Raw genomic sequence first — 16,916 nt, 5'->3', positions numbered from 1 at the left:
ACTAATGCTAACCTAATCAAATAATTTGTCACAGAACTCTTAAGATTTAATCCATTTTCTCTTCTTGAAAAGTCAATGACTTCATATGCTTTTCCCTCCTGTGGCTGCTCCTTAAAGGCTTATTTTCTAAAAATGCTGAAACTCCTCACTGCTTGAAACTAGCCTCTTCCTACTCAAAGACTGGTCTTTAGATCATAGATCACTGCTGTCTTACAGAAAATATAATGCAAGTCACATATGTAATTTGAAATTTTCTAGTAACCACATTTTAAAAAGTAAAGAGAAATAGGTAAAATTAATATTAATAATATATTTAACAACATATTGAAAATATTATTTCAATATGCAAACAATATAAAAATTGGAGATATTTACATTCCATTTTTGTACTGGCTTTCAAACTCAGTGTGTATTTTATCTTCACATCACATCTGAATTTGGACTAGACCCATTTCAATTGTTCAGCAGCCACACACAGCTAATGCCTGCTATATTGGACAGTGCAGCCTGGATCTCATCCATGCACTGCTTCACCATGAACTATACTCAGATGACCACAAATGTATATCTTTAACTCAGTCTTCTCTTCTGAGTTCAAGATTAGTATTTCCTAATGTCCAACTGGCATCTTATTTTAGATGATTCAAAGGCACCTCACACTCAAATAATGTCCAACTTCAATTCATGATTCATCCCTCAAAAATGTGGTCCTCTTCTAACAGTTCCTATCTAACTGTACTGTTTTCAACTCAGGTATACAAGCCAGAAACCAAGAAATCAAACCCTTGACACTTCTTTTCTCTCACTCCCATATCCAATTCATCAAAAAGTTCTGCTTATTTTACCCCATAAATATCTCTCAAATCAATCTACTGCTCTCTACCTCAGTCATCACCACCAATCTATTTATTCCTGCCTAATGGCACCCCACTCCAGCACTCTTGCCTAGAAAATCCCATGGATGGAGGGGCCTGGTAGGCTACAGTCCATGGGGTCAGGAAGAGTCGGACACGACTGAGCGACTTCACTTTCACTTTTCACTTTCATGCACTGGAGAAGGAAATGGCAACCCACTCCAGTATTCTTGCCTGGAGAGTCCCAGGGACAGGAGCCTGGTGGGCTGCCGTCTATGGGGTTACACAGAGTCGGACACGACTGACGTTACTTAGCAGCAGCAGCAGCAGCTCCAGTCCATTTTCTTCAATGTAAGGATACCTCAAAACATAATGAAGATGTGGCCCCTACTTCAACCCTCCCTTCACCTAATAAAACTTTTCAACTGATTTCTGTTGCTTAAAAATAAAAACAGAACTTACTGTGACCTACGAGGCCCAAGATACATGATCTAGTCCCTGGGTATCTCCCAGCCCAATCTCACTACACCGCCTCTCTGTCTCACCCCCATTAATACTGGTACCTCATTTCTTGGTACTAAATCATACTCCCTACTGTCATATAGTCTTCACCTATGCTGCTTTCCCCTTCAGTTCAGTTCAGTCACTCAGTCATGTCCAACTCTTTGTAACTCTGTCCAACCCCCAGAGCTTGTTCAAATTCATGTCCATTGAGTCAGTGATGCATACAACCATCTCATCCTCTGTCGTCTCCTTCTCCTCCTGCCTTCAGTCTTTCTCAGCATCAGGGTCTTTTCCACTGAGTCAGTTCTTCTTATCAGGTGGCCAAAGTACTGGAGTTTCAGCTTTAGCATCAGTCCTTCCAATAAATATTCAGGACCGATCTCCTTTAGGATGGACTGGTTGGATCTCCTTGCACTCCAAGGGACTCAAGAGTCTTCTCCAGCACCACAGTTCAAAAGCATCAATTCTTCAGTGCTCAGCCTTCTTTATGATCCAACTCTCACATCCATACATTGCTACTGGAAAACCATAGCTTTGACTAGACAGACCTTTGTCGGCAAAGTAACATCTCTGCTTTTGAATATGCTGTCTAAAAGCAAGTGTCTTTTAATTTCATGGCTGTGGTCACTATCTGCAGTGATTTTGCAGCCCAAGAAAATAAAGTCTGTCACTGTTTCCAATGTTTCCCCATCTATTTGCCATGAAGTGAACTTGGTCAAATTTCCACTTACCAGGTCTCAAGGAAGCATGCTCTGATCACCATGAAGACACCAAATTTCGCTTTTATGGAGTCATGTCCTTTCTCCTCTCTAGTATATTCTACAGATGCAATATGTTTGAATACGCAGTTAATGGATTTCTTCCCATAAAACTACCTCTGATTATACTACTACAGGAAAGTGCCTGCCACAACAAGATGTTCAATAATTATTTGTTAAATGAGTACATCAAGGAATCTGCCCTGTTTTTGTTCCCAAAGACTAGATACCATATTGAGTTGGAATATATAACATACCCTTCTTATACATCACTAGTTCTGGAAAACATTCCAGACTTTCTAAGTGTGGGTTAACTGTTCTCAACAACACTCTGGAAGCAAAATACCAGGATATAACATGTTCAAAGTCTGTCCTGTACATCATTCTAATAACAAACACAGTGCCTTGTGTAGAAGAGGCATAAATATTTACTACTTGTATTTTATTATACACATTGCTGCTGCTGCTGCTGCTAAGTCACTTCAGTCGTGTCCGACTCTGTGCGACCCCATAGACGGCCGCCCACCAGGCTCCCCCGTCCCTGGGATTCTCCAGGCAAGAACACTGGAGTGGATTGCCATTTCCTTCTCCATTGCATGAAAGTGAAAAGTGAAAGTGAAGTTGCTCAGTCATGTCCCACTCTTAGCGACCCCATGGACTGGAGCCCACCAGGCTCCTCCATCCATGGGATTTTCCAGGCAAGAGTACTGGAGTGGGATGCCATTGCCTTCTCCAATTATACACATTACTATTGCTGTTTAGTCATTAGTCATGTTTGACTCTTTTGCAGATTCAGGGACTACAATCTGTCAGGGTCCTCTGCCCATGGGATTTCCCAGGCAAGAACACTGGAGTGGGTTGCCATTTCCTTCTCCAACACAATACTACAGGGTTACATACCTTCCTGAATTAATGCACTAAATTTACTTGTTACAAAGATGTCATACATTCAGTAGCACTATACTGAGATTAAAATAGCTACTGTCTTCACATAAAAGGGTGTAAAACTGAAAAATGCATGAGCAGTACTCACATATGTCACACCGATGAGCATGGGTGTAACCCATGCAGGGGTTACAGTACTAAGGCACATGTACGCTCTGTCCAGCCCTAGAGTATAGTGTGGTTCTTTCCTCTCTCTCTACCTGACCTGTGAGTATCTGCTGTGAGTATCTTTGATTTACTTTATTATTTTATCACCACACACTTCTGCTCTCTTCTCTGCTTTTGTCATTTTATGACTTCACAAATGTTCTCAAACTTTACGTGAAAAATTTTACATTGCTAAATACGCAGTCTGCCTATTCTAAAAATTATACAGAAGTAAACTGCTCTTCAGCTAGTTCCAGATCCTATACCTTTCAAAAAGTCAGAATTTCTAGATAGACAGGACTTAACATGATAAGTCAAGATGCTAATGTTCTTCTTTGTCAAAAAGAGAAGGCATAAGCCAAAAAAAGATATAGTTATATTTTTATGGTTCTTAAATGTTACTATGCAATTTTTACTTGATCTAGCAAATGCTGCTGCATGAGGAGAAAATTACTTTCAACTTGCTGAGGTAGCAAGTTTATTTTTATACCCCCTTTATGCTTGAGCCAGTCAAGTCTACAGGCAGTTGAAACTAGATTTATAGGTTATTCACCAAAAAAATTACTGCAAATAGCACCTTCAAACCTGAAAACTTAAGTAGTTTAATAGAATACAGTCATTTTTGGCATTTTACAGTATCAACAGAAGCAACCAGGTAATACATGGTAATACATAACATATTTTGAGACAGAAGGTCAACAACACTTATTACATTTCGACATTATAATTTCACAAACAACATAAACCAAAGACACAGCCTCTGAGCCTCCTCCATCAGAGGGCAGACAGAAGAAGCAAGAAGAACCGCAATTCCACAGCAACTAAAACAAAACCCCATTACAGAAAATTAATCAGCATGAAAAAGTGGAAAGTTACATCCCAGATGAAGTAAAGTCAAAGTCACTCAGTCGTATTCCACTCTTTGTGACCCCATGGACTATACAGTCCATGGAATTCTCCAGGCCAGCATACTGAAGGGGGTAGCCTTTCCCTTCTCCAGGGGATCTTCCCAACCCCAGGTATCGAACCCAGGTCTCCTATATTGAGGGCAGATTCTTTACCAGCTGAGCCACAAGGGAAACCCAAGGATACTGGAGTGGGTAGCCTATCCCTTCTCCAATGCAGCTTCCTGATCCAGGAATCTAAACCGGGTCTCCTGCATTGTAGGTGGATTCTTTACCAACTGAGCTACCAGGGCTTCCCAGATGAAGGAACAAGATAAAACCTCAGAAAAACAACTTAATGAAGTGGAGACAGGCAACCTTCCAGAAAAAGAATTCAGAATAATGATAGTGAATATGATTTATGATCTCAGAAAAAGAAAGGAAGCAACGATTGAAACAATGCAAGAAATGTTTACCAAAGACCTATAAGAACTGAAGAACAGAGATGAATAATACACTAGAAGAATTCATAATAGAATAACTAAGGCAGAAGCACAGATAAATAACCCAGAGGACAGACTGGTGGAAATCACTGCCACAGAACAGAATATAGAAAAAAGAATACAAAGAGATGAAGACAGCCTAAGAGACCTCTTGGACAACATTAACCGCACGAACATTCACATTATAGGGGTCCCAGGAGGATTATAGGGGTCCCAGGAGGAGAAGAGCGAGAGAAAGGACCTGAGAAAATGTTTAAGGAGATAATAGCTGAAAAATTCCCTAACATGGGAAAGAAAATAATCAACCAAGTCCATGAAGCACAGAGAGTCCCAGGAAGGATAAACCCAAGGAAGAACACACCAAGACACACAGTAATAACACTGATAAAAATAAAAGACAGAAATAAAATACTGAAAGTAACAAGGGAAAAACGACAAATAACATACAAGGGAACTCCCATCAGGCTATCAGCAGATTGCTCAACAGAAACTCTACAAGTCAGAAGCGAATGGCATGACATATTTAAAGTGATGAGAGGGAAGAATCTACAATCAAGAATACTCTACCCAGCACCTCTACTTCAGACTTGATGGAGAAATCAAAAGCTTTTTAGACAAGCAAAAGTTTAAGAGAATTCAGCATCACCAAACCAGCTTTACAACAAATGCTAAAGAACTTCTCTAGGCAGAAAACAAGAGAGGGAAAAGTCCAACCTACAGAGTGAAGGGAAAGCTGTGAAGCTGTGTCTGACTCTTTGCAACCACGTGGACTATACAGTCCACAGAATTCTCCAGGCAAGGATACTGGAGTGGGTAGCCTTTCCCTTCTTCAGGGGATCTTCCCAACCCCAGGGATCAAACCCAGGTCTCCCACATTGCAGGCTGATTCTTTACCAGCTAAGCCACACGGGAAGCCCAAGAATATTGGAGTGGGTAGCGTATCCCTTCTCCAGCAGATCTTCCCAAACCAGGAATAGAACTGGGGTCTCCTGTATCGCAGGCAGATTCTTTACCAACTGAGTTATCAGGGAAGCCCTGCTGCTGCTGCTAAGTCGCATCAGTCGTGTCCAACTCTGTGCAACCCCACAGACAGCAGCCCACCAGGCTCTCCCGTCCCTGGGATTCTCCAGGCAAGAACACTGGAGTGGGTTGCCATTTCCTTCTCCAGTGCATGAAAGTGAAAAGTGAAAGTGAAGTCGCTCAGTCATGTCTGACTCAGCGACCCCATGGACTGCAGCCTACCAGGCTCCTCTGTCCATGGGATTTTCCAGGCAAGAGTACTGGAGTGGGTTGCCATTGCCTTAAACCCAAAACAATTTAAAAAACAGCAACAGGATCATCAGTTCAGGTCAGTTCAGTCACTCAGTCGTGTAAGACTCCTTGCAACCCCATTGACTGCAGCACACCAGGCCTCCCTGTCCATCACCAACTGCCGGAGCTTACACAAATTCATGTCCATTGAGTCGGTGATGCCATCCAACCATGTCATCCTCTGTTTTCCCCTTCTCCTCCTGCCTTCAATCCCTCCCAGCATCAGGGAAAATAGGATCATGCATATTGGTAATTACCTTAAATGTAAATAGATTAAATGCACCAACCAAAAAACATAGACTGGCTGAGCAAATGAAAACATGGGCAGGTATGATGCTTAATCCCCCAAATTATATGTAATTATTTTATATCATTAGGTTAATCACATTCCCATTATGGCTTGCAATGGTAATAATCTTTTATTTTTTGTCTGGCTATTGATTGTGGGCTTCCCTGGTGGCTCAGATGGTAAAGCATCCACCTGCAATGTGGAAGAACCAGATTCGATCCCTGGGTCAGGAAGATCTCCTGGAGAAGGAAATGGCAACCCACTCCAGTACTCTTGCCTGGAAAATTCCATGGACAGAGGAGCCTGGTGGGTTACAGTCCCTGGGGTCGAAAAGAGCCAGGCACAACTGAGCGACTTCAGTTTCACTATTGATTGTAAAAACTGATAAACATCTTTTACTATTGTGATTTGGAAAAAGAAATGGCAACCCACTCCAGTATCCCTGCCTGGAAAATGCCATGGACAGAGGAGCCTGGTGGGCTGCAGTCCATGGGGTCACAAAGGGTTAGGCATGACTGAGCAACTAACACCTCACTTCACTATTGTGATTACGTAACTATTACTCACGTAATACCATTGTATCATGATTGGTTAACAGGAAAATTATAGAATTCTGTATCACCAAATCTACCATTTAATAGAAAACCTGTAATCACTTTTTAAAATCCAGATGCATATCAGAATTATCTTGGAACTTTTTGAAAACTACAAATGTCCAGGTATTGCTCTTTTTTTTCCCCCTAAGAGCTCCAGATATATTTCTAATGAGCAGCCATGTTTAAAAACAACTGGACTATATGAGGATCTTTTACTTTTATCTAGTTTGTTTCACTTTTTCTATTTCATATTCAGTGCTTTCATTTCATTCAGTTTATGTTTTCTAGTTTCTCCATCTTTTATTTTTTTTTCCAAGGTTCTTTCCCAAGTCTTTATCAAGCACAGTAGAAAAGCTTTTGCATACATACATATGCTGCTACTGCTGCTAAGTCGCTTCAGTCATGTCCAACTCCGTGCAACCCCATAGACGGCAGCCCACCAGGCTCCTCCGTCCCTGGGATTCTCCAGGCAAGACTACTGGAGTGGGTTGCCATTTCCTTATCAAGCACAGCAGAAAAGCTTTTGCATACATACATACATACATATATATATGTATATATATACATATATATGTGTATATATATAAATAATATGTATTATATTTTAGAAAACTTATGAATTTTTGCCTAACTAAAAAATGTATGACGTTTTGATTCCACTTATTTTACTTAGTATGAATAGAAGGCTAGATTTCTAATTTAACAAAACAGATATGCAACAAGAAACAAAGATTTACTGTATAGCTCCAGGAACTATAGTCGATATTTTGTAAAAAATTTATAGTGGAAAATAATTTCAAAAATAACACATGTATATGTATAAATAAATCACACGCAAAAAAGAAGTCTACTTTTGAAATTTAGTAATGTTTATCTTTATGCCAGTTTTTCTAAATGTCCTATGGACCTCTAACAACAACATATGAAATAGAAAAGTTTTAAGTATATTTGTGTAGGATATGATTGATATAAATTAATTAAATATAAATCTATTAAATGTAAATTATTATTGACATCATTCAAGATGCTCCCATTCTTATTTTTTCTGCATTTGACAAAATATTCTCAGAGAAATGCTAATTTGTCTATGATTGTATATTTTTTCGCTTATATTTCTTTTGATTTTTGCTTTATGTATCTTTGTTATTAAGGTGTCTAATGGTTTACGATGTCTACCTCCTATGTGAATGGTACCTATCATTAAAAATATTCATCTTTTTAAAAAAAGACATTTCATACAGATTTAAAAAATGGTAAAGTATTTTAAAATTTTAGAAAATTAAAAAAAAAAAATCCTGCACTAAGCATACAACCTTATAAAGAACTATCAAAATTCTTTACAAAGACACCTATGTCTAAGAGCTATGCTGGAACAATGCTGTGCTGTGCTGTGCTTCGTCGTTCAGGGTTGTCCAATTCTTTGCAATCCCATGGACTGTAGCCTGCCAGGCTCCTCTGTCCATGGGATTCTCTAGGCAAGAATATTGGAGTGGGTTGCCATGCCCTCCTCCAAGAGATCTTCCCAACCCAGGGATCGAACCCAGGTCTCCCAATTTGCAGACAGATTCTTTACCATCTGAGCCACCAAGGAAGCACGAGGGACCAAAACTTATGATACCCTTTGCATAAACTCTTATGCTTAACTATTACCAAGAGTATATTATATGCAGGTATAGTTATTTTTATGATGCTACAAAGATCATTCCCGACTTGAAAATTGAGCTCATTCACCAGCAATCTCCTGGGAAATAGGTGTGTCTCTCAGAAAAAAAAAAAAACAACAAACAAGAAAAATGCAAGGGTAGCTACTGAACAAGAATTTGACTTCTTTGGTCTTGATATGTTTTGGAGGAAGTTTCTAAGTGATAGGATGTAAAAGGAAGCTCTCTACCTGTGGATAGGTCAAAAGCTAGGAATTCCAAATTCCAGCAAAATGTCCTGAAATTGTTCCACCTCTTTGCTCTTTGGAGCCACTATCTCAAAGCAAAACAAGGAATAATAGACCAGGCTTCTCAACACAAGAGAGCCTTTACTTTATAATCTATACTGACATTGTGCTTTTTTTCCTCTACTTATCCCATAAATAAATACTCTCCTCTAGTATTGTCTTGGGAAAGACATTTATACTTGTAGCCTTTCTTATTCAAAGGTGAAATATCCCTGGGCCAGAAGATATCAGTTTGGGCGTAGCACCAGTAACCAAGGAAAGAGAACTCCAAAAGGGAAGTGAAATTCAAGGGGGTCAAGATAAGAAGATGACCTTTGTATTCATCCTCTCTTTTCCCTCCAACTCTGCCCTACCCAAACAAAACACCTCAAAGCACAACCAAGGTAAACTTTGGATGTTAGAAACCTGGGGTTTCTAAGAAAATACATCTTTTTTCAGAATAAAATGGAAATGCATTATTTCTAATGATTTATGGTGTTTTGAACTCAAAACTTCTGGATAAGTCAAATATATGAAAATAATGCCTTACTTTTTCAGATATTCTTAGATTCCAAAACACAGAATTCACCAGATTTTTACATAAGTCCAATCAGTAATTAGGTGAACCACCAAAAGGTAAAGGTTTCTTTGATTTCCAACAGCATCACTCCTCAGAATAAGCATCAATCTTTCCCAGAGAAGAAAGCAAATTTACATATCAAAAAATGGCTAAATCCAATTCTCAGTTTTAAAATGTGTTCTATTTGATCAACAATTTAAATTAAATGTGCTCACCAGGACTTAATGAAAATCAGTACTGAATATTTATTCCGAATATTTATTCTGAATATTATTCTGAATATTTAGGCTCTATTCTTCATTCTATTCCTTATATCGTTGAGTAAATTATTGATGCCAGTGTTTCAGCTTCTTGATCTGCACACTGAGGGAGTTAAGCTATACAATCACTAACTTTATATAAAAAGAAAAAATACCTTTTTCCAAAATAAATACAGATGATTATATTCCCTTAACATGTTTCTATTTTTAAAAAAGTTCTCATGAATGATAAGACTTGGGTTCTAGTTTTCACTTCAAGGTTTAGCTTTGTGATCCTGACCAGACTTTTCAAACTTTTCTCACTTTATACAGTTCAATTTGGTTTTTTGCCCCCCAATAAATACATTACTCTGTTAATTAAAAAAAAAAGAAGAAAGAAAGAAAAATCTGAAAGGCTGATTCTTTCTTTAAAAAATAAGCCAAAAGTTAGGTGAAAGTGAAAGTCGCTAAGCCTGACTCTTTGCAAACCCATGAACTATACAGACCATGGAATTCTCCAGTCCAGAATACTGGAGTGGGTAGCTTTTCCCTTCTCCAGGGAATCTTCCCAACCCAGGGATCGAAGCCAGGTCTCCCACATTGTGGGCAGATTCTTTACCAGCTGAGCCACAAGGGAAGCCCAAGAATACCGGAGTGAGTAGCCTATCCTTTCTCCAGCGTATCTTCCCGACACAGGAATTAAACCAGGGTCTCCTGCATGGATTCTTTACCAACTGAGCTAGCAGGGAAGCCCATAACATATCTACCATAAAAGGTAGGTAGGAGTACATAAGTCCCCCTTAAAGAAACCTCAAGAGAAACAAAGAGATGTAAATCTGTCCATTCAGACAAAGTTAGTCAAATGTCTTCTCTCAGTACTCGTTCTATGCATATAAGTAAGCATTACAGAACACCAAGGTACAATTTCACAGTATTCCAAGTCTATGCCTCAATCATTAATGTTGAATAAGCTGAATGATTCTATGATGAACTACAAGACCTTCTAGAACTAATACCAAAAAAAGATGTCCTTTTCATCCTGGGTGACTGCAATGCACAAGTATGAAAAGATACCTGGAGTAACAGACAAGTTTGGCCCTGGGGTACAGAATGAAGCAGGGCAAAGGCTAACAGAGTTAGCCAAGAAAATGCACTGGTCATAGCAAACACCCTCTTCCAACAACACAAGAGATGATGCTACAAGTGGATATCACCAGAAGGTGAATAACTAAACCAGACTGATTATATTCTTTGCAGCCACAATGAAGAAGCTCTATACAGTCAGCAAAAACAAGAACAGGAGCTAACTGTGGCTCAGATCATGAACTCCTTATTGCAAACTTCAGACTTAAGTAGGGAAAACCACTCAGGTATGATCTAAATCAAATCCCTTATGGTTATACAGTGGAAGTGACAAACAGATTCAAGGGATTAGATCTGATAGAGGACCTGAAGAACTATGGACAGAGGCAGTGATCAAGACAATCCCCAAAATAAAGAAATGCAAAAAGGCAAAATGGTTGTCTGAGAAGGGCTTACAAAATAGCTGATCACGCATTTTTATTTTTCAATGTTTTTTTTTCCAGTTTCCAACAAAAAATAAATAAAAATTAATAATATCTTGAAAAAAAAGAAAAAAAAATAGCTGAGAAGAGAAGAGACGCTAAAGGCAAGGAGAAAAGGAAAGATATACCCATCTGAATGCAGAGTTTCAAAGAATAGCAAGGAGAGATAAGAAAGCCTTCCTAAGTGATCAACACAAAGAAATACAGGAAAACAACAGAATGGGAAAGACTAGAGATCTCTTCAAGAAAATTAGAGATACCAAGGGAACATTCCAACAAAGATGGGCACAATAAAGAACAGAAATGGTATGGACCTAACAGAAGCAGAAGATATTAAGAGGCGGCAAGAATACACAGAACTACACAAAAAAGATCTTACTGACAAAGATAACCATGATGGTGTGCTGAGTTACATAGAGCCAGACATTCTGGAGTGTGAAGTCAAGTAGGCCTTAGGAACCATCACTACCAACAAAGCTAGTGGAGGTGATGGAAGTCCAGTTGAGCTATTTCAAATCCTGAAAGACGATGCTGTGAAAGTACTGTACTCAATATGCCAGCAAATTTGGAAAACTCAGCAGTGACCACAGGACTGGAAAAGATCAGTTTTCACTCCAATCCCATAGAAAGGCAATGCTAAAGAATGTTCAAACTACCGCACAACTGCATTCATCTTACACATTAGCAAAGTAATGCTCAAAATCCTTCAACAGTACGTGAACCACGAACTTTCAGATGTTCAACCCAGCTTTAGAAAAGGCAGAGGAACCAGAGATCAAATTGCCAAAATCTGTTGGATCATAGAAAAAGCAAGCGAGTTCCAGAAAACCATCTACTTCTACTTCTTTGCCCATACTAAAGCCTTTGACTGTGTGGATCACAATACACAGTGGAAAATTCTTGAAGAGATGGGAATACCAGACCACCTTACCTGCCTCCTAAGAAATCTGTATGCTAGTCAAGAAGCAACAGTTAGAACCAGACATGGAACAACAGACTGGTTCCAAACTGGGAAAAAAGTATGTCAAGGCTGTATATTGTCACCCCGCTTATTTAACTTCTATGCAGAGTACATCATGCAAAATGCCAGGCTGGAGGAAGCATAAGCTGGAATCAAGACTGCGAGGAGAAATATCAACAACCTCAGATACGGAGATGACACCACCCTTATGGCAGAAAGCAAAGAGGAATTAAAGAGCCTCTTTTTGAAAGTGAAAGAGGAGAGTGAAAATGCTGGCTTAAAACTCAACACTCAAAAAACTAAAATCATGGCATCCAGGCCCATCACTTCATGGCAAATAGATGGGGAAACAATGGAAACAGTGACAGACTTTATTTTGGAGGGCTCCAAAATCACTGCAAATGGTGACTCCAGCTATGAAATGAAAAGACACTTGCTCCTTGGAAGGAAAGCTATGCTATGCTAAGTCACTTCAGTCGTGTCCAACTCTGTGTGACCCCACAGACGGCATCCCACCAGGCTCCCCATCCCTGGGATTCTCCAGGCAAGAACACTAGAGTGGGTTGCCATTTCCTTCTCCAGTGCATGAAAGTGACAAGTGAAAGTGAAGTCGCTCAGTCGTGTCCGACTCTTAGCGACCCCATAGACTGCAGCCTACCAGGCTCCTCGTCCATGGGATTTTCCAAGCAAGAGTACTAAGCTATGACCAAACTAGACAGCATATTAAAAAGCAGAGACATTTCTTTGCCAACAAAGGTGCATCTAGTAAAAACTATGGTTTTTCCAAGAGTCATGCATGGATGTGAGAGATAGATTATAAAGAAAGCTGAGCGCCAAAGAATTGATGCTTTTGAACTGTGGTGTTGGAGAAGACTTTTGAGAGTCCCTTGGACTGCAAGGAGACCCAATCAGTCAATCCTAAAGGAAATCAGTCCTGAATATTCATTGGAAGGACTGATGCTGAAGCTGAAACTCCAGTACTTTGGCCACCTGATGTGAAGAGTGGACTAATTGGAAAACACCCTGATGCTGGGAAAGACTGAAGACAGAAGGAGGAGACGGCAGAGGATGAGATGGTTGGATGGCATCACCAACTGGATGGACATGAGTTTGAGCAAGCTCGGGGAGTTGGTGATGGACAGGGAAGCTTGGTGTGCTGCAGTCCATGGGGTCCCTAAGAGTCAGACATGACTGAGCAACTTAAATCAACTGAAGGTACAATTTCATGCAGTATTTAAACATTGTCACTATACTAGAGTAGTTCCTGGAACTTTTAAGTTGAAATCAGCAAAACCTAGCACTTTCTGTGCTACTAGCCGCTAAGAAAAAAAAAAAAAAATGATTGTAGTCTGCCAGGGTGGCTGCTATTGGGAGTTTTATTTTAAAATACTGGCTTTTTGTGGGAATCATAATGACGATTAAGGGCTTAAAAGAAAAAAATATATATGTGCTGAAAAAAAATAACATGAAGTGGAATAGATCAGTCTATACAGACCATCTGCACCTCCTGAAGATCACAATTTCAGAAACATAAATTACTCAGCACTAAACAATGGTAACCCACTCCAGTTGCTCTTGCCTGGAAAATCCCACGGACGGAGGAGCCTGGTAGGCTGCAGTCCATGGGGTCGCTAAGAGTCGGACACGACTGATCAACTTCACTTTCACTTTTCACTTTCATGCATTGGAGAAGGAAATGGCAACTCACTCCAGTGTTCTTGCCTGGAGAATCCCAGGGATGGGGGAGCCTGGTGGGCTGCTCTCTATGGGGTCGCACAGAGTCAGACACGACTGAAGTGACTGAGCAGTAGCAAACACTTCTCAAGCCTACTATTTTAGATGAGGCTGACAGAATAGATAATAATAGTTGAAGTGTTTTAGCATCTACTTCTTTTGAGTTCCTACAAGTAATTAAGTAAATAGACTGAGTACTTAAAAAAAAAAAAAAATGGTTTTGTCAGTGACAATAGAGAATCCCAAGAGTCATAGGAAACTCGAGATGTCAGAACTGGAATGAGTTGGTCAAAGCAGCTCTATGGCCAGAAATTCTCCTTCCAGTACTCTTCTCTACGTATACCTTTGAGATTCCGTATATTAACATAATAAATCTCTACTTAAATATAAGATCTAATACATGACAACTATAAGCCTAAGACATCCTCCTGTCTTCTTCACAAGTCTCATGAGTTCAAAACTCACCAGGAATCACCCCAAACTCATAGGAAGAGAGTCTTATTAGCCTCACCTATTACTCCTAAAAGATGATGCTGTGAAAGTGCTGCACTCAATATGCCAGCAAATTTGGAAAACTCAGCAGTGGCCACAGGACTGGAAAAGGTCAGTTTTCATTCCAATCCCAAAGAAAGGCAATGCCAAAGAATGCTCAAACTACCGCACAATTGCACTCATCTCACACGCTAGTAAAGTAATGCTCAAAATTCTCCAAGCCAGGCTTCAGCAATATATGAACCGTGAACTTCCTGATGTTCAAGCTGGTTTTAGAAAAGGCAGAGGAACCAGAGATCCAATTGCCAACATCCGCTGGATCATGGAAAAAGCAAGAGAGTTCCAGAAAAACATCTATTTCTGCTTTATTGACCATGCCAAAGCCTTTGACCGTGTGGATTACAGTAAACTGTGGAAAATTCTGAAAGAGATGGGAATACCAGACCTCCTGACCTGCCTCTTGACAAATTTGTATGCAGGTCAGGAAGCAATAGTTAGAACTGGACCATGGAACAACAGACTGGTTCCAAATAGGAAAAGGAGTATGTCAAGGCTGTATATTGTCACCCTGTTTATTTAACTTATATGCAGAGTACATCATGAGAAACGCTGGACTGGAAGAAACACAAGCTGGAATCAAGATTGCCAGGAGAAATATCAAGAACCTCAGAGATGCAGATGACACCACCCTTATGGCAGAAAGTAAAGAGGAACTAAAAAGCCTCTTGATGAAAGTGAAAGTGGAGAGTGAAAAAGTTGGCGTAAAGCTCAACATTCAGAAAACGAAGATCATGGCATCCGGTCCCATCACTTCATGGGAAATAGATGGGGAAACAGTGGAAACAGTGTCAGACTTTATTTTTCTGGGCTCCAAAATCACAGCAGATGGTGACTGCAGCCATGAAATTAAAAGACACTTACTCCTTGGAAGGAAAGTTATGACCAACCTAGATAGCATATTCAAAAGCAGAGACATTACTTTGCCAACAAAGGTTCGTCTAGTCAAGGCTATGGTTTTTCCTGTGGTCATGTATGGATGTGAGAGTTGGACTGTGAAGAAGGCTGAGCTCCGAAGAATTGATGCTTTTGAACTGTGGTGTTGGAGAAGACTCTCGAGAGTCCCTTGGACTGCAAGGAGATCCAACCAGTCCATTCTGAAGGAGATCAGCCCTGGGATTTCTTTGGAAGGAATGATGCTAAAGCTGAAACTCCAGTACTTTGGCCACCTCATGCGAAGAGTTGACTCATTGGAAAAGACTCTGATGCTGGGAGGGATTGGGGGCAGGAGGAGAAGGGGACGACAGAGGATGAGATGGCTGGATGGCATCACTGACTCGATGGACGTGAGTCTGAGTCAACTCCGGGAGTTGGTGATGGACAGGGAGGCCTGGCATGCTGCGATTCATGGGGTTGCAAAGAGTCGGACACAACTGAGCGACTGATCTGATCTGATCTGATTACTTCTGCCTTTATGAATCCCCGCCATTCAAAAGCAGCAGTTTGGAGTAAGAAACATGTTAAGAGAAAATCTGCAACATAAAGTGGCAAATGTCACAAAATAACATTACTGAGGATTTATAATAAAATAAAGACAAGAAAAATGCTTAGCTGGGCTACAGACCCTGGTTAGAGAATTCTGTCAGGGGCACTGTCATCCAAGGTCAATTTTACCAGATTTTACTAAGAAACTACAATATTTCCCACCATTCTAGATATACAGAAACATAAGATGGTGTTTAACCACATTTAAGGATCTTAATTAAGAGTCCAAAGAACAATTTAGTATGTGTTTGAACCAAAATAAGGACACTAGTCTTTCTGACACGGGTGGCATCATCATGCTGGATAGCAGACAAAAGACTGTAAATGAGTTCATACAACCAGTTTGAAGAACTAAGGCTCACTAAGAATGGGGGACAACTCAAACAGAAGAGTGATACAAGATTATTCAAGACAATACTGTGAGGTGAAGAATCTGAATGTATAAAGTTAGAAGAACAAAAGTAAAACTGGAAAAAAAAAAAAAGTGACTTTTTAAAGCTACAGTTTGTTATGGTAATGGTGTTTTATGCAAAAGCTGTAAGAACACGAACAGTTAAAAGCACCAGAGTTGGAACCAGACCCCTGTCCTCAGCATTCAACTCTATCACTTTCCAGTTATGTCTTTTTTTTTTTTTTAAGTTACTTAACAATTCTCTGCTTTAATCTGTACACCTCTAAAATGAGATATCTGTGGAGCCAGGAGCAGCGTCTTCAAAACACAGGTGTTACAGTACTCTAACCAGAAATTTTATTCATAAAATCAAATCCATCCTTTAGACACTCGTAGGCTGCACAATCTGGCCACAAACTTTTAAAGTCTTACTCTTCATTGGACACCCTTCTACTTCCAGGAACCATAGGGATTTAATGTCAGTACTTTAAGCCAATAAGCTCTTTCCTACCTCCCCTTGCCTTATCTCCAGCGGCTCTGTATCCAGAAAACCTTTTCCTCACCAGCCTTCCAAGTCCACTTCTCTAGGAAATCAACTTTCCTGCCTCTCCAATTCCATACCACATTTGCCTGCACCTCTGTACAGTTTACCACAATCCCCCGTTTGTGTGTTTGCTGTTTTAATGCCTCCTTC

The 16,916-nt window shown here is 40.0% G+C and overlaps 1 protein-coding gene across 6 annotated transcripts in view; it reads right to left on the bottom strand.

Annotated features, from left to right (window-relative positions):
- TDRD3 (tudor domain containing 3) overlaps positions 1–16,916 on the bottom strand; it is a 216,896-nt gene that overhangs the window by 198,887 nt on the left and 1,093 nt on the right. The gene's annotated exons all lie outside the window — the stretch shown is intronic.

The sequence above is a fragment of the Bubalus bubalis genome, chromosome 13 (assembly GCF_019923935.1).
Source record: "Bubalus bubalis isolate 160015118507 breed Murrah chromosome 13, NDDB_SH_1, whole genome shotgun sequence".
In the NCBI taxonomy this organism is placed as follows: Eukaryota; Metazoa; Chordata; class Mammalia; order Artiodactyla; family Bovidae; genus Bubalus; species Bubalus bubalis.
The sequence above is the reverse complement of the archived record's forward strand: the minus strand, read 5'-3'. Positions and strand labels throughout refer to the sequence as shown.